This window comes from Oncorhynchus kisutch, linkage group LG8, assembly GCF_002021735.2.
Source record: "Oncorhynchus kisutch isolate 150728-3 linkage group LG8, Okis_V2, whole genome shotgun sequence".
NCBI classification, from domain to species: domain Eukaryota; kingdom Metazoa; phylum Chordata; class Actinopteri; order Salmoniformes; family Salmonidae; genus Oncorhynchus; species Oncorhynchus kisutch.
The window spans coordinates 16,967,148-16,983,091 of record NC_034181.2 but is presented as its reverse complement, the minus strand read 5'-3'; the positions used below and the strand labels follow the sequence as shown (position 1 = coordinate 16,983,091).

The following is a 15,944-nucleotide window of genomic DNA, read 5'->3' as shown; positions in this document are numbered from 1 at the left end:
AAATCCATAAAAAAATGTTTTTTATTATATCTTTCATTAGCTTTTAACAATTTTTGTTTATTTTTCTTTGTATCTTAATATCGGCATGTTTCCATCAGACATATCAGACGTTATGTTACAGAATCGCGAAAACCTATGAATTTTAAATATTTATAATTGTCAGGATGGCCGAGTGGTCTAAGGCGCCAGACTCAAGGTGAGAGTCCTTCCTAGTTACTGGGGTGTTCTGGTCTCCGATTGGAGGCGAGGGTTCAAATCCCTCTTCTGACACAACTTTTGCCTTAAAAAAGAGTAGCTCTTTGTCAAATCCGAAAAGTTCTCCAAATGGTGAAAGGAAAACACATGAACAGTGATTAATCGTTTGATAGATGCCATAGTTTGAGAACAGACAACACATGAAACGCGAATAATCGTTCGATACATGTCATCATATGCCTAGTTTAGAATTCAAAAAGTTACTCAAAATCCATAAAAAAATGTTTTTTACTATATCTTTCATTAGCTTTTAACATTTTTTGTTTATTTTTCTTTGTATCTTAAGATCGGCATGTTTCCATCAGACATATCAGACGTTATGTTACAGAATCGCGAAAACATATGAATTTTAAATATTTATAATTGTCAGGATGGCCGAGTGGTCTAAGGCGCCAGACTCAAGGTGAGAGTCCTTCCTAGTTACTGGGGTGTTCTGGTCTCCGATTGGAGGCGAGGGTTCAAATCCCTCTTCTGACACAACTTTTGCCTTAAAAAGTAGCTCTTTGTCAATACCGAAAAATTCTCCAAATGGTGAAAGTTACTCAAAATCCATAAAAAAAAGTTTTTTATTATATCTTTCATTAGCTTTTAACAATTTTTGTTTATTTTTCTTTGTATCTTAATATCGGCATGTTTCCATCAGACATATCAGACGTTATGTTACAGAATCGCGAAAACATATGAATTTTAAATATTTATAATTGTCAGGATGGCCGAGTGGTCTAAGGCGCCAGACTCAAGGTGAGAGTCCTTCCTAGTTACTGGGGTGTTCTGGTCTCCGATTGGAGGCGAGGGTTCAAATCACTCTTCTGACACAACTTTTGCCTTAAAAAGTAGCTCTTTGTCAATACCGAAAAATTCTCCAAATGGTGAAAGTTACTCAAAATCCATAAAAAAATGTTTTTTATTATATCTTTCATTAGCTTTTAACAATTTTTGTTTATTTTTCTTTGTATCTTAATATCGGCATGTTTCCATCAGACATATCAGACGTTATGTTACAGAATCGTGAAAACCTATGAATTTTAAATATTTATAATTGTCAGGATGGCCGAGTGGTCTAAGGCGCCAGACTCAAGGTGAGAGTCCTTCCTAGTTACTGGGGTGTTCTGGTCTCCGATTGGAGGCGAGGGTTCAAATCCCTCTTCTGACACAACTTTTGCCTTAAAAAGTAGCTCTTTGTCAATACCGAAAAATTCTCCAAATGGTGAAAGGAAAACACATGAACAGTGATTAATCGTTTGATAGATGCCATAGTTTGAGAACAGACAACACATGAAACGCGAATAATCGTTCGATACATGTCATCATATGCCTAGTTTAGAATTCAAAAAGTTACTCAAAATCCATTAAAAAATGTTTTTTACTTATTCTTTGATTAGCTTTTAACATTTTTTGTTTATTTTTCTTTGTATCTTAAGATCGGCATGTTTCCATCAGACATATCAGACGTTATGTTACAGAATTGTGAAAACCTATGAATTTTAAAGACTTTTAATTGTCAGGATGGCCGAGTGGTCTAAGTCGCCAGACTCAAGGTGAGAGTCCTTCCTAGTTACTGGGGTATTCTGGTCTCCGATTGGAGGCGAGGGTTCAAATCCCTCTTCTGACACAACTTTTGCCTTAAAAAGTAGCTCTTTTTCAATACCGAAAAATTCTCCAAATGGTGAAAGTTACTCAAAATCCATAAAAAAAGTTTTTTATTATATCTTTCATTAGCTTTTAACAATTTTTGTTTATTTTTCTTTGTATCTTAATATCGGCATGTTTCCATCAGACATATCAGACGTTATGTTACAGAATCGCGAAAACATATGAATTTTAAATATTTATAATTGTCAGGATGGCCGAGTGGTCTAAGGTGCCAGACTCAAGGTGAGAGTCCTTCCTAGTTACTGGGGTGTTCTGGTCTCCGATTGGAGGCGAGGGTTCAAATCCCTCTTCTGACACAACTTTTGCCTTAAAAAGTAGCTCTTTGTCAATACCGAAAAATTCTCCAAATGGTGAAAGGAAAACACATGAACAGTGATTAATCGTTTGATAGATGCCATAGTTTGAGAACAGACAACACATGAAACGCGAATAATCTTTCCATACATGTCATCATATGCCTAGTTTAGAATTCAAAAAGTTACTCAAAATCCATTAAAAAATGTTTTTTACTTATTCTTTGATTAGCTTTTAACATTTTTTGTTTATTTTTCTTTGTATCTTAAGATCGGCATGTTTCCATCAGACATATCAGACGTTATGTTACAGAATCATGAAAACATATGAATTTTTGGGATTTATAATTGTCAGGATGGCCGAGTGGTCTAAGGCGCCAGACTCAAGGTGAGAGTCCTTCCTAGTTACTGGGGTGTTCTGGTCTCCGATTGGAGGCGAGGGTTCAAATCCCTCTTCTGACATAACTTTAGCCTTAAGAAATAGTAGCTCTTTGTCAAATCCGAAAAATTCTCCAAATGGTGAAAGGAAAACACATGAACAGTGATTAATCGTTTGATAGATGCCATAGTTTGAGAACAGACAACACATGAAACGCGAATAATCGTTCGATACATGTCATCATATGCCTAGTTTAGAATTCAAAAAGTTACTCAAAATCCATTAAAAAATGTTTTTTACTATATCTTTCATTAGCTTTTAACATTTTTTGTTTATTTTTCTTTGTATCTTAAGATCGGCATGTTTCCATCAGACATATCAGACGTTATGTTACAGAATTGTGAAAACCTATGAATTTTAAAGATTTTTAATTGTCAGGATGGCCGAGTGGTCTAAGGCGCCAGACTCAAGGTGAGAGTCCTTCCTAGTTACTGGGGTATTCTGGTCTCCGATTGGAGGCGAGGGTTCAAATCCCTCTTCTGACACAACTTTTGCCTTAAAAAGTAGCTCTTTGTCAATACCGAAAAATTCTCCAAATGGTGAAAGGAAAACACATGAACAGTGATTAATCGTTTGATAGATGCCATAGTTTGAGAACAGACAACACATGAAACGCGAATAATCGTTCGATACATGTCATCATATGCCTAGTTTAGAATTCAAAAAGTTACTCAAAATCCATAAAAAAATGTTTTTACTATATCTTTCATTAGCTTTAAAAAAAAAATGTTTATTTTTCTTTGTATCTTAAGATCGGCATGTTTCCATCAGACATATCAGACGTTATGTTACAGAATCGTGAAAGCATATGAATTTAAGGATTTATAATTGTCAGGATGGCCGAGTGGTCTAAGGTGCCAGACTCAAGGTGAGAGTCCTTCCTAGATACTGGGGTGTTCTGGTCTCCGATTGGAGGCGAGGGTTCAAATCCCTATTCTGACACAACTTTTGCCTTAAAAAGTAGCTCTTTGTCAATACCGAAAAATTCTCCAAATGGTGAAAGGAAAACACATGAACAGTGATTAATCGTTTGATAGATGCCATAGTTTGAGAACAGACAACACATGAAACGCGAATAATCGTTCGATACATGTCATCATATGCCTAGTTTAGAATTCAAAAAGTTACTCAAAATCCATTAAAAAATGTTTTTACTATATCTTTCATTAGCTTTAAAAAAAAAATGTTTATTTTTCTTTGTATCTTAAGATCGGCATGTTTCCATCAGACATATCAGACGTTATGTTACAGAATCGTGAAAACATATGAATTTAAGGATTTATAGTTGTCAGGATGGCCGAGTGGTCTAAGTCGCCAGACTCAAGGTGAGAGTCCTTCCTAGTTACTGGGGTGTTCTGGTCTCCGATTGGAGGCGAGGGTTCAAATCCCTCTTCTGACACAACTTTTGCCTTAAAAAAGAGTAGCTCTTTGTCAAATCCGAAAAGTTCTCCAAATGGTGAAAGGAAAACACATGAACAGTGATAAATCGTTTGATAGATGCCATAGTTTGAGAACAGACAACACATGAAACGCGAATAATCGTTCGATACATGTCATCATATGCCTAGTTTAGAATTGAAAAAGTTACTCAAAATCCATTAAAAAATGTTTTTTACTATATCTTTCATTAGCTTTTAACATTTTTTGTTTATTTTTCTTTGTATCTTAAGATCGGCATGTTTCCATCAGACATATCAGACGTTATGTTACAGAATTGTGAAAACCTATGAATTTTAAAGATTTTTAATTGTCAGGATGGCCGAGTGGTCTAAGGCGCCAGACTCAAGGTGAGAGTCCTTCCTAGTTACTGGGGTATTCTGGTCTCCGATTGGAGGCGAGGGTTCAAATCCCTCTTCTGACACAACTTTTGCCTTAAAAAGTAGCTCTTTGTCAATACCGAAAAATTCTCCAAATGGTGAAAGGAAAACACATGAACAGTGATTAATCGTTTGATAGATGCCATAGTTTGAGAACAGACAACACATGAAACGCGAATAATCGTTCGATACATGTCATCATATGCCTAGTTTAGAATTCAAAAAGTTACTCAAAATCCATAAAAAAATGTTTTTACTATATCTTTCATTAGCTTTAAAAAAAAAATGTTTATTTTTCTTTGTATCTTAAGATCGGCATGTTTCCATCAGACATATCAGACGTTATGTTACAGAATCGTGAAAGCATATGAATTTAAGGATTTATAATTGTCAGGATGGCCGAGTGGTCTAAGGTGCCAGACTCAAGGTGAGAGTCCTTCCTAGATACTGGGGTGTTCTGGTCTCCGATTGGAGGCGAGGGTTCAAATCCCTATTCTGACACAACTTTTGCCTTAAAAAGTAGCTCTTTGTCAATACCGAAAAATTCTCCAAATGGTGAAAGGAAAACACATGAACAGTGATTAATCGTTTGATAGATGCCATAGTTTGAGAACAGACAACACATGAAACGCGAATAATCGTTCGATACATGTCATCATATGCCTAGTTTAGAATTCAAAAAGTTACTCAAAATCCATTAAAAAATGTTTTTACTATATCTTTCATTAGCTTTAAAAAAAAAATGTTTATTTTTCTTTGTATCTTAAGATCGGCATGTTTCCATCAGACATATCAGACGTTATGTTACAGAATCGTGAAAACATATGAATTTAAGGATTTATAGTTGTCAGGATGGCCGAGTGGTCTAAGTCGCCAGACTCAAGGTGAGAGTCCTTCCTAGTTACTGGGGTGTTCTGGTCTCCGATTGGAGGCGAGGGTTCAAATCCCTCTTCTGACACAACTTTTGCCTTAAAAAAGAGTAGCTCTTTGTCAAATCCGAAAAGTTCTCCAAATGGTGAAAGGAAAACACATGAACAGTGATTAATCGTTTGATAGATGCCATAGTTTGAGAACAGACAACACATGAAACGCGAATAATCGTTCGATACATGTCATCATATGCCTAGTTTAGAATTCAAAAAGTTACTCAAAATCCATAAAAAAATGTTTTTTACTATATCTTTCATTAGCTTTTAACATTTTTTGTTTATTTTTCTTTGTATCTTAAGATCGGCATGTTTCCATCAGACATATCAGACGTTATGTTACAGAATCGCGAAAACATATGAATTTTAAATATTTATAATTGTCAGGATGGCCGAGTGGTCTAAGGCGCCAGACTCAAGGTGAGAGTCCTTCCTAGTTACTGGGGTGTTCTGGTCTCCGATTGGAGGCGAGGGTTCAAATCCCTCTTCTGACACAACTTTTGCCTTAAAAAGTAGCTCTTTGTCAATACCGAAAAATTCTCCAAATGGTGAAAGTTACTCAAAATCCATAAAAAAAGTTTTTTATTATATCTTTCATTAGCTTTTAACAATTTTTGTTTATTTTTCTTTGTATCTTAATATCGGCATGTTTCCATCAGACATATCAGACGTTATGTTACAGAATCGCGAAAACATATGAATTTTAAATATTTATAATTGTCAGGATGGCCGAGTGGTCTAAGGCGCCAGACTCAAGGTGAGAGTCCTTCCTAGTTACTGGGGTGTTCTGGTCTCCGATTGGAGGCGAGGGTTCAAATCACTCTTCTGACACAACTTTTGCCTTAAAAAGTAGCTCTTTGTCAATACCGAAAAATTCTCCAAATGGTGAAAGTTACTCAAAATCCATAAAAAAATGTTTTTTATTATATCTTTCATTAGCTTTTAACAATTTTTGTTTATTTTTCTTTGTATCTTAATATCGGCATGTTTCCATCAGACATATCAGACGTTATGTTACAGAATCGTGAAAACCTATGAATTTTAAATATTTATAATTGTCAGGATGGCCGAGTGGTCTAAGGCGCCAGACTCAAGGTGAGAGTCCTTCCTAGTTACTGGGGTGTTCTGGTCTCCGATTGGAGGCGAGGGTTCAAATCCCTCTTCTGACACAACTTTTGCCTTAAAAAGTAGCTCTTTGTCAATACCGAAAAATTCTCCAAATGGTGAAAGGAAAACACATGAACAGTGATTAATCGTTTGATAGATGCCATAGTTTGAGAACAGACAACACATGAAACGCGAATAATCGTTCGATACATGTCATCATATGCCTAGTTTAGAATTCAAAAAGTTACTCAAAATCCATTAAAAAATGTTTTTTACTTATTCTTTGATTAGCTTTTAACATTTTTTGTTTATTTTTCTTTGTATCTTAAGATCGGCATGTTTCCATCAGACATATCAGACGTTATGTTACAGAATTGTGAAAACCTATGAATTTTAAAGACTTTTAATTGTCAGGATGGCCGAGTGGTCTAAGTCGCCAGACTCAAGGTGAGAGTCCTTCCTAGTTACTGGGGTATTCTGGTCTCCGATTGGAGGCGAGGGTTCAAATCCCTCTTCTGACACAACTTTTGCCTTAAAAAGTAGCTCTTTGTCAATACCGAAAAATTCTCCAAATGGTGAAAGGAAAACACATGAACAGTGATTAATCGTTTGATAGATGCCATAGTTTGAGAACAGACAACACATGAAACGCGAATAATCTTTCCATACATGTCATCATATGCCTAGTTTAGAATTCAAAAAGTTACTCAAAATCCATTAAAAATGTTTTTTACTTATTCTTTGATTAGCTTTTAACATTTTTTGTTTATTTTTCTTTGTATCTTAAGATCGGCATGTTTCCATCAGACATATCAGACGTTATGTTACAGAATTGTGAAAACCTATGAATTTTAATGACTTTTAATTGTCAGGATGGCCGAGTGGTCTAAGTCGCCAGACTCAAGGTGAGAGTCCTTCCTAGTTACTGGGGTATTCTGGTCTCCGATTGGAGGCGAGGGTTCAAATCCCTCTTCTGACACAACTTTTGCCTTAAAAAGTAGCTCTTTTTCAATACCGAAAAATTCTCCAAATGGTGAAAGTTACTCAAAATCCATAAAAAAATGTTTTTTATTATATCTTTCATCAGCTTTTAACAATTTTTGTTTATTTTTCTTTGTATCTTAATATCGGCATGTTTCCATCAGACATATCAGACGTTATGTTACAGAATCGCGAAAACATATGAATTTTAAATATTTATAATTGTCAGGATGGCCGAGTGGTCTAAGGCGCCAGACTCAAGGTGAGAGTCCTTCCTAGTTACTGGGGTGTTCTGGTCTCCGATTGGAGGCGAGGGTTCAAATCCCTCTTCTGACACAACTTTTGCCTTAAAAAGTAGCTCTTTGTCAATACCGAAAAATTCTCCAAATGGTGAAAGGAAAACACATGAACAGTGATTAATCGTTTGATAGATGCCATAGTTTGAGAACAGACAACACATGAAACGCGAATAATCGTTCGATACATGTCATCATATGCCTAGTTTAGAATTCAAAAAGTTACTCAAAATCCATTAAAAAATGTTTTTACTATATCTTTCATTAGCTTTTTAAAAAAAATGTTTATTTTTCTTTGTATCTTAAGATCGGCATGTTTCCATCAGACATATCAGACGTTATGTTACAGAATCGCGAAAACATATGAATTTTAAATATTTATAATTGTCAGGATGGCCGAGTGGTCTAAGGCGCCAGACTCAAGGTGAGAGTCCTTCCTAGTTACTGGGGTGTTCTGGTCTCCGATTGGAGGCGAGGGTTCAAATCCCTCTTCTGACACAACTTTTGCCTTAAAAAGTAGCTCTTTGTCAATACCGAAAAATTCTCCAAATGGTGAAAGGAAAACACATGAACAGTGATTAATCGTTTGATAGATGCCATAGTTTGAGAACAGACAACACATGAAACGCGAATAATCGTTCGATACATGTCATCATATGCCTAGTTTAGAATTCAAAAAGTTACTCAAAATCCATTAAAAAATGTTTTTTACTTATTCTTTGATTAGCTTTTAACATTTTTTGTTTATTTTTCTTTGTATCTTAAGATCGGCATGTTTCCATCAGACATATCAGACGTTATGTTACAGAATTGTGAAAACCTATGAATTTTAAAGACTTTTAATTGTCAGGATGGCCGAGAAGTCTAAGTCGCCAGACTCAAGGTGAGAGTCCTTCCTAGTTACTGGGGTATTCTGGTCTCCGATTGGAGGCGAGGGTTCAAATCCCTCTTCTGACACAACTTTTGCCTTAAAAAGTAGCTCTTTGTCAATACCGAAAAATTCTCCAAATGGTGAAAGTTACTCAAAATCCATAAAAAAATGTTTTTTATTATATCTTTCATTAGCTTTTAACAATTTTTGTTTATTTTTCTTTGTATCTTAATATCGGCATGTTTCCATCAGACATATCAGACGTTATGTTACAGAATCGCGAAAACATATGAATTTTAAATATTTATAATTGTCAGGATGGCCGAGTGGTCTAATTCGCCAGACTCAAGGTGAGAGTCCTTCCTAGTTACTGGGGTGTTCTGGTCTCCGATTGGAGGCGAGGGTTCAAATCCCTCTTCTGCCACAACTTTTGCCTTAAAAAGTAGCTCTTTGTCAATACCGAAAAATTCTCCAAATGGTGAAAGGAAAACACATGAACAGTGATTAATCGTTTGATAGATGCCATAGTTTGAGAACAGACAACACATGAAACGCGAATAATCGTTCCATACATGTCATCATATGCCTAGTTTAGAATTCAAAAAGTTACTCAAAATCCATAAAAAAATGTTTTTACTATATCTTTCATTAGCTTTAAAAAAAAAATGTTTATTTTTCTTTGTATCTTAAGATCGGCATGTTTCCATCAGACATATCAGACGTTATGTTACAGAATCGTGAAAACATATGAATTTAAGGATTTATAGTTGTCAGGATGGCCGAGTGGTCTAAGTCGCCAGACTCAAGGTGAGAGTCCTTCCTAGTTACTGGGGTGTTCTGGTCTCCGATTGGAGGCGAGGGTTCAAATCCCTCTTCTGACACAACTTTTGCCTTAAAAAAGAGTAGCTCTTTGTCAAATCCGAAAAGTTCTCCAAATGGTGAAAGGAAAACACATGAACAGTGATTAATCGTTTGATAGATGCCATAGTTTGAGAACAGACAACACATGAAACGCGAATAATCGTTCGATACATGTCATCATATGCCTAGTTTAGAATTCAAAAAGTTACTCAAAATCCATTAAAAAATCTTTTTTACTATATCTTTCATTAGCTTTTAACATTTTTTGTTTATTTTTCTTTGTATCTTAAGATCGGCATGTTTCCATCAGACATATCAGACGTTATGTTACAGAATTGTGAAAACCTATGAATTTTAAAGACTTTTAATTGTCAGGATGGCTGAGTGGTCTAAGGCGCCAGACTCAAGGTGAGAGTCCTTCCTAGTTACTGGGGTATTCTGGTCTCCGATTGGAGGCGAGGGTTCAAATCCCTCTTCTGACACAACTTTTGCCTTAAAAAGTAGCTCTTTGTCAATACCGAAAAATTCTCCAAATGGTGAAAGTTACTCAAAATCCATAAAAAAATGTTTTTTATTATTTATATCTTTCATTAGCTTTTAACAATTTTTGTTTATTTTTCTTTGTATCTTAATATCGGCATGTTTCCATCAGACATATCAGACGTTATGTTACAGAATCGCGAAAACAATTGAATTTTAAATATTTATAATTGTCAGGATGGCCGAGTGGTCTAAGGCGCCAGACTCAAGGTGAGAGTCCTTCCTAGTTACTGGGGTGTTCTGGTCTCCGATTGGAGGCGAGGGTTCAAATCCCTCTTCTGACACAACTTTTGCCTTAAAAAGTAGCTCTTTGTCAATACCGAAAAATTCTCCAAATGGTGAAAGGAAAACACATGAACAGTGATTAATCGTTTGATAGATGCCATAGTTTGAGAACAGACAACACATGAAACGCGAATAATCGTTCGATACATGTCATCATATGCCTAGTTTAGAATTCAAAAAGTTACTCAAAATCCATTAAAAAATGTTTTTTACTTATTCTTTGATTAGCTTTTAACATTTTTTGTTTATTTTTCTTTGTATCTTAAGATCGGCATGTTTCCATCAGACATATCAGACGTTATGTTACAGAATTGTGAAAACCTATGAATTTTAAAGACTTTTAATTGTCAGGATGGCCGAGAAGTCTAAGTCGCCAGACTCAAGGTGAGAGTCCTTCCTAGTTACTGGGGTATTCTGGTCTCCGATTGGAGGCGAGGGTTCAAATCCCTCTTCTGACACAACTTTTGCCTTAAAAAGTAGCTCTTTGTCAATACCGAAAAATTCTCCAAATGGTGAAAGTTACTCAAAATCCATAAAAAAATGTTTTTTATTATATCTTTCATTAGCTTTTAACAATTTTTGTTTATTTTTCTTTGTATCTTAATATCGGCATGTTTCCATCAGACATATCAGACGTTATGTTACAGAATCGTGAAAACATATGAATTTTAAATATTTATAATTGTCAGGATGGCCGAGTGGTCTAAGGCGCCAGACTCAAGGTGAGAGTCCTTCCTAGTTACTGGGGTGTTCTGGTCTCCGATTGGAGGCGAGGGTTCAAATCCCTCTTCTGCCACAACTTTTGCCTTAAAAAGTAGCTCTTTGTCAATACCGAAAAATTCTCCAAATGGTGAAAGGAAAACACATGAACAGTGATTAATCGTTTGATAGATGCCATAGTTTGAGAACAGACAACACATGAAACGCGAATAATCGTTCGATACATGTCATCATATGCCTAGTTTAGAATTCAAAAAGTTACTCAAAATCCATTAAAAAATGTTTTTTACTTATTCTTTGATTAGCTTTTAACATTTTTTGTTTATTTTTCTTTGTATCTTAAGATCGGCATGTTTCCATCAGACATATAAGACGTTATGTTACAGAATTGTGAAAACCTATGAATTTTAAAGACTTTTAATTGTCAGGATGGCCGAGGTGTCTAAGGCGCCAGACTCAAGGTGAGAGTCCTTCCTAGTTACTGGGGTATTCTGGTCTCCGATTGGAGGCGAGGGTTCAAATCCCTCTTCTGACACAACTTTTCCTTAAAATGAGCTCTTTGTCAATACCGAAAAATTCTTCAAATGGTGAAAGTTACTCAAAATCCATAAAAAAATGTTTTTTATTATATCTTTCATTAGCTTTTAACAATTTTTGTTTATTTTTCTTTGTATCTTAATATCGGCATGTTTCCATCAGACATATCAGACGTTATGTTACAGAATCGCGAAAACATATGAATTTTAAAAATTTATAATTGTCAGGATGGCCGAGTGGTCTAAGGCGCCAGACTCAAGGTGAGAGTCCTTCCTAGTTACTGGGGTATTCTGGTCTCCGATTGGAGGCGACGGTTCAAATCCTTCTTCTGACAAAACTTTTGCCTTAAAAAGTAGCTCTTTGTCAATACCGAAAAATTCTCCAAATGGTGAAAGGAAAACACATGAACAGTGATTAATCGTCTGACAGATGCCATAGTTTGAGAACAGACAACACATGAAACGCGAATAATCGTTCTATACATGTCATCATATGCCTAGTTTAGAATTGATAAAGTTACTCAAATTCCATAAAAAAATGTTTTTTACTATATCTCTCATTAGCTTTTAACATTTTTTGTTTATTTTTCTTTGTATCTTAAGATCGGCATGTTTCCATCAGACATATCAGACGTTATGTTACAGAATTGTGAAAACCTATGAATTTTAAAGACTTTTAATTGTCAGGATGGCCGAGAAGTCTAAGTCGCCAGACTCAAGGTGAGAGTCCTTCCTAGTTACTGGGGTATTCTGGTCTCCGATTGGAGGCGAGGGTTCAAATCCCTCTTCTGACACAACTTTTGCCTTAAAAAGTAGCTCTTTGTCAATACCGAAAAATTCTCCAAATGGTGAAAGTTACTCAAAATCCATAAAAAATGTTTTTTATTATATCTTTCATTAGCTTTTAACAATTTTTGTTTATTTTTCTTTGTATCTTAATATCGGCATGTTTCCATCAGACATATCAGACGTTATGTTACAGAATCGCGAAAACATATGAATTTTAAATATTTATAATTGTCAGGATGGCCGAGTGGTCTAAGGCGCCAGACTCAAGGTGAGAGTCCTTCCTAGTTACTGGGGTGTTCTGGTCTCCGATTGGAGGCGAGGGTTCAAATCCCTCTTCTGCCACAACTTTTGCCTTAAAAAGTAGCTCTTTGTCAATACCGAAAAATTCTCCAAATGGTGAAAGGAAAACACATGAACAGTGATTAATCGTTTGATAGATGCCATAGTTTGAGAACAGACAACACATGAAACGCGAATAATCGTTCGATACATGTCATCATATGCCTAGTTTAGAATTCAAAAAGTTACTCAAAATCCATTAAAAAATGTTTTTTACTTATTCTTTGATTAGCTTTTAACATTTTTTGTTTATTTTTCTTTGTATCTTAAGATCGGCATGTTTCCATCAGACATATAAGACGTTATGTTACAGAATTGTGAAAACCTATGAATTTTAAAGACTTTTAATTGTCAGGATGGCCGAGTGGTCTAAGGCGCCAGACTCAAGGTGAGAGTCCTTCCTAGTTACTGGGGTATTCTGGTCTCCGATTGGAGGCGAGGGTTCAAATCCCTCTTCCGACACAACTTTTCCTTAAAAAGTAGCTCTTTGTCAATACCGAAAAATTCTTCAAATGGTGAAAGTTACTCAAAATCCATAAAAAAATGTTTTTTATTATATCTTTCATTAGCTTTTAACAATTTTTGTTTATTTTTCTTTGTATCTTAATATCGGCATGTTTCCATCAGACATATCAGACGTTATGTTACAGAATCGCGAAAACATATGAATTTTAAAAATTTATAATTGTCAGGATGGCCGAGTGTTCTAAGGCGCCAGACTCAAGGTGAGAGTCCTTCCTAGTTACTGGGGTATTCTGGTCTCCGATTGGAGGCGACGGTTCAAATCCTTCTTCTGACAAAACTTTTGCCTTAAAAAGTAGCTCTTTGTCAATACCGAAAAATTCTCCAAATGGTGAAAGGAAAACACATGAACAGTGATTAATCGTCTGACAGATGCCATAGTTTGAGAACAGACAACACATGAAACGCGAATAATCGTTCTATACATGTCATCATATGCCTAGTTTAGAATTGATAAAGTTACTCAAATTCCATAAAAAAATGTTTTTTACTATATCTCTCATTAGCTTTTAACATTTTTTGTTTATTTTTCTTTGTATCTTAAGATCGGCATGTTTCCATCAGACATATCAGACGTTATGTTACAGAATTGTGAAAACCTATGAATTTTAAAGACTTTTAATTGTCAGGATGGCCGAGTGGTCTAAGGCGCCAGACTCAAGGTGAGAGTCCTTCCTAGTTACTGGGGTATTCTGGTCTCCGATTGGAGGCGAGGGTTCAAATCCCTCTTCTGACACAACTTTTCCTTAAAAAGTAGCTCTTTGTCAATACCGAAAAATTCTCCAAATGGTGAAAGTTACTCAAAATCCATAAAAAAATGTTTTTTATTATATCTTTCATTAGCTTTTAACAATTTTTGTTTATTTTTCTTTGTATCTTAATATCGGCATGTTTCCATCAGACATATCAGACGTTATGTTACAGAATCGCGAAAACATATGAATTTTAAAAATTTATAATTGTCAGGATGGCCGAGTGGTCTAAGGCGCCAGACTCAAGGTGAGAGTCCTTCCTAGTTACTGGGGTATTCTGGTCTCCGATTGGAGGCGACGGTTCAAATCCTTCTTCTGACAAAACTTTTGCCTTAAAAAGTAGCTCTTTGTCAATACCGAAAAATTCTCCAAATGGTGAAAGGAAAACACATGAACAGTGATTAATCGTCTGACAGATGCCATAGTTTGAGAACAGACAACACATGAAACGCGAATAATCGTTCTATACATGTCATCATATGCCTAGTTTAGAATTGATAAAGTTACTCAAATTCCATAAAAAAATGTTTTTTACTATATCTCTCATTAGCTTTTAACATTTTTTGTTTATTTTTCTTTGTATCTTAAGATCGGCATGTTTCCATCAGACATATCAGACGTTATGTTACAGAATTGTGAAAACCTATGAATTTTAAAGATTTATTATTGTCAGGATGGCCGAGTGGTCTAAGGCGCCAGACTCAAGGTGAGAGTCCTTCCTAGTTACTGGGGTGTTCTGGTCTCCGATTGGAGGTGACGGTTCAAATCCTTCTTCTGACAAAACTTTTGCCTTAAAAAGTAGCTCTTTGTCAATACAGATAAATTCTCCAAATGGTGAAAGTTACTCAAAATCCATAAAAAAATGTTTTTTATTATATCTTTCATTAGCTTTTAACATTTTTTGTTTATTTTTCTTTGTATCTTAAGATCGGCATGTTTCCATCAGACATATAAGACGTTATGTTACAGAATTGTGAAAACCTATGAATTTTAAAGACTTTTAATTGTCAGGATGGCCGAGTGGTCTAAGGCGCCAGACTCAAGGTGAGAGTCCTTCCTAGTTACTGGGGTATTCTGGTCTCCGATTGGAGGCGAGGGTTCAAATCCCTCTTCTGACACAACTTTTCCTTAAAAAGTAGCTCTTTGTCAATACCGAAAAATTCTTCAAATGGTGAAAGTTACTCAAAATCCATAAAAAAATGTTTTTTATTATATCTTTCATTAGCTTTTAACAATTTTTGTTTATTTTTCTTTGTATCTTAATATCGGCATGTTTCCATCAGACATATCAGACGTTATGTTACAGAATCGCGAAAACATATGAATTTTAAAAATTTATAATTGTCAGGATGGCCGAGTGGTCTAAGGCGCCAGACTCAAGGTGAGAGTCCTTCCTAGTTACTGGGGTATTCTGGTCTCCGATTGGAGGCGACGGTTCAAATCCTTCTTCTGACAAAACTTTTGCCTTAAAAAGTAGCTCTTTGTCAATACCGAAAAATTCTCCAAATGGTGAAAGGAAAACACATGAACAGTGATTAATCGTCTGACAGATGCCATAGTTTGAGAACAGACAACACATGAAACGCGAATAATCGTTCTATACATGTCATCATATGCCTAGTTTAGAATTGATAAAGTTACTCAAATTCCATAAAAAAATGTTTTTTACTATATCTCTCATTAGCTTTTAACATTTTTTGTTTATTTTTCTTTGTATCTTAAGATCGGCATGTTTCCATCAGACATATCAGACGTTATGTTACAGAATTGTGAAAACCTATGAATTTTAAAGATTTATAATTGTCAGGATGGCCGAGTGGTCTAAGGCGCCAGACTCAAGGTGAGAGTCCTTCCTAGTTACTGGGGTGTTCTGGTCTCCGATTGGAGGTGACGGTTCAAATCCTTCTTCTGACAAAACTTTTGCCTTAAAAAGTAGCTCTTTGTCAATACAGATAAATTCTC

The 15,944-nt window shown here is 35.5% G+C and overlaps 14 non-coding genes across 14 annotated transcripts; all 14 read left to right on the top strand.

The window, feature by feature from the left end:
- Positions 1-158: 158 nt before the first annotated feature.
- trnal-caa (transfer RNA leucine (anticodon CAA)) lies at positions 159-270 on the top strand. Its single transcript has 2 exons — positions 159-196; positions 225-270. It is a non-coding gene; the product is annotated as a tRNA-Leu (tRNA).
- Positions 271-620: 350 nt separating this feature from the next.
- On the top strand, positions 621-732 carry trnal-caa (transfer RNA leucine (anticodon CAA)). Its single transcript has 2 exons — positions 621-658; positions 687-732. It is a non-coding gene; the product is annotated as a tRNA-Leu (tRNA).
- Positions 733-1,296: 564 nt separating this feature from the next.
- trnal-caa (transfer RNA leucine (anticodon CAA)) lies at positions 1,297-1,408 on the top strand. The gene is made up of 2 exons: positions 1,297-1,334; positions 1,363-1,408. It is a non-coding gene; the product is annotated as a tRNA-Leu (tRNA).
- Positions 1,409-2,092: 684 nt separating this feature from the next.
- trnal-caa (transfer RNA leucine (anticodon CAA)) lies at positions 2,093-2,204 on the top strand. The gene is made up of 2 exons: positions 2,093-2,130; positions 2,159-2,204. It is a non-coding gene; the product is annotated as a tRNA-Leu (tRNA).
- A 347-nt stretch (positions 2,205-2,551) lies between these two features.
- On the top strand, positions 2,552-2,663 carry trnal-caa (transfer RNA leucine (anticodon CAA)). Its single transcript has 2 exons — positions 2,552-2,589; positions 2,618-2,663. It is a non-coding gene; the product is annotated as a tRNA-Leu (tRNA).
- Positions 2,664-3,013: 350 nt separating this feature from the next.
- trnal-caa (transfer RNA leucine (anticodon CAA)) lies at positions 3,014-3,125 on the top strand. The gene is made up of 2 exons: positions 3,014-3,051; positions 3,080-3,125. It is a non-coding gene; the product is annotated as a tRNA-Leu (tRNA).
- Positions 3,126-4,389: 1,264 nt separating this feature from the next.
- Positions 4,390-4,501, top strand: trnal-caa (transfer RNA leucine (anticodon CAA)). The gene is made up of 2 exons: positions 4,390-4,427; positions 4,456-4,501. It is a non-coding gene; the product is annotated as a tRNA-Leu (tRNA).
- A 1,264-nt stretch (positions 4,502-5,765) lies between these two features.
- Positions 5,766-5,877, top strand: trnal-caa (transfer RNA leucine (anticodon CAA)). Its single transcript has 2 exons — positions 5,766-5,803; positions 5,832-5,877. It is a non-coding gene; the product is annotated as a tRNA-Leu (tRNA).
- A 563-nt stretch (positions 5,878-6,440) lies between these two features.
- trnal-caa (transfer RNA leucine (anticodon CAA)) lies at positions 6,441-6,552 on the top strand. Its single transcript has 2 exons — positions 6,441-6,478; positions 6,507-6,552. It is a non-coding gene; the product is annotated as a tRNA-Leu (tRNA).
- A 1,143-nt stretch (positions 6,553-7,695) lies between these two features.
- Positions 7,696-7,807, top strand: trnal-caa (transfer RNA leucine (anticodon CAA)). Its single transcript has 2 exons — positions 7,696-7,733; positions 7,762-7,807. It is a non-coding gene; the product is annotated as a tRNA-Leu (tRNA).
- A 346-nt stretch (positions 7,808-8,153) lies between these two features.
- trnal-caa (transfer RNA leucine (anticodon CAA)) lies at positions 8,154-8,265 on the top strand. The gene is made up of 2 exons: positions 8,154-8,191; positions 8,220-8,265. It is a non-coding gene; the product is annotated as a tRNA-Leu (tRNA).
- A 1,946-nt stretch (positions 8,266-10,211) lies between these two features.
- trnal-caa (transfer RNA leucine (anticodon CAA)) lies at positions 10,212-10,323 on the top strand. Its single transcript has 2 exons — positions 10,212-10,249; positions 10,278-10,323. It is a non-coding gene; the product is annotated as a tRNA-Leu (tRNA).
- Positions 10,324-13,854: 3,531 nt separating this feature from the next.
- On the top strand, positions 13,855-13,966 carry trnal-caa (transfer RNA leucine (anticodon CAA)). Its single transcript has 2 exons — positions 13,855-13,892; positions 13,921-13,966. It is a non-coding gene; the product is annotated as a tRNA-Leu (tRNA).
- A 1,022-nt stretch (positions 13,967-14,988) lies between these two features.
- trnal-caa (transfer RNA leucine (anticodon CAA)) lies at positions 14,989-15,100 on the top strand. The gene is made up of 2 exons: positions 14,989-15,026; positions 15,055-15,100. It is a non-coding gene; the product is annotated as a tRNA-Leu (tRNA).
- The last annotated feature ends 844 nt before the right edge of the window (positions 15,101-15,944 follow it).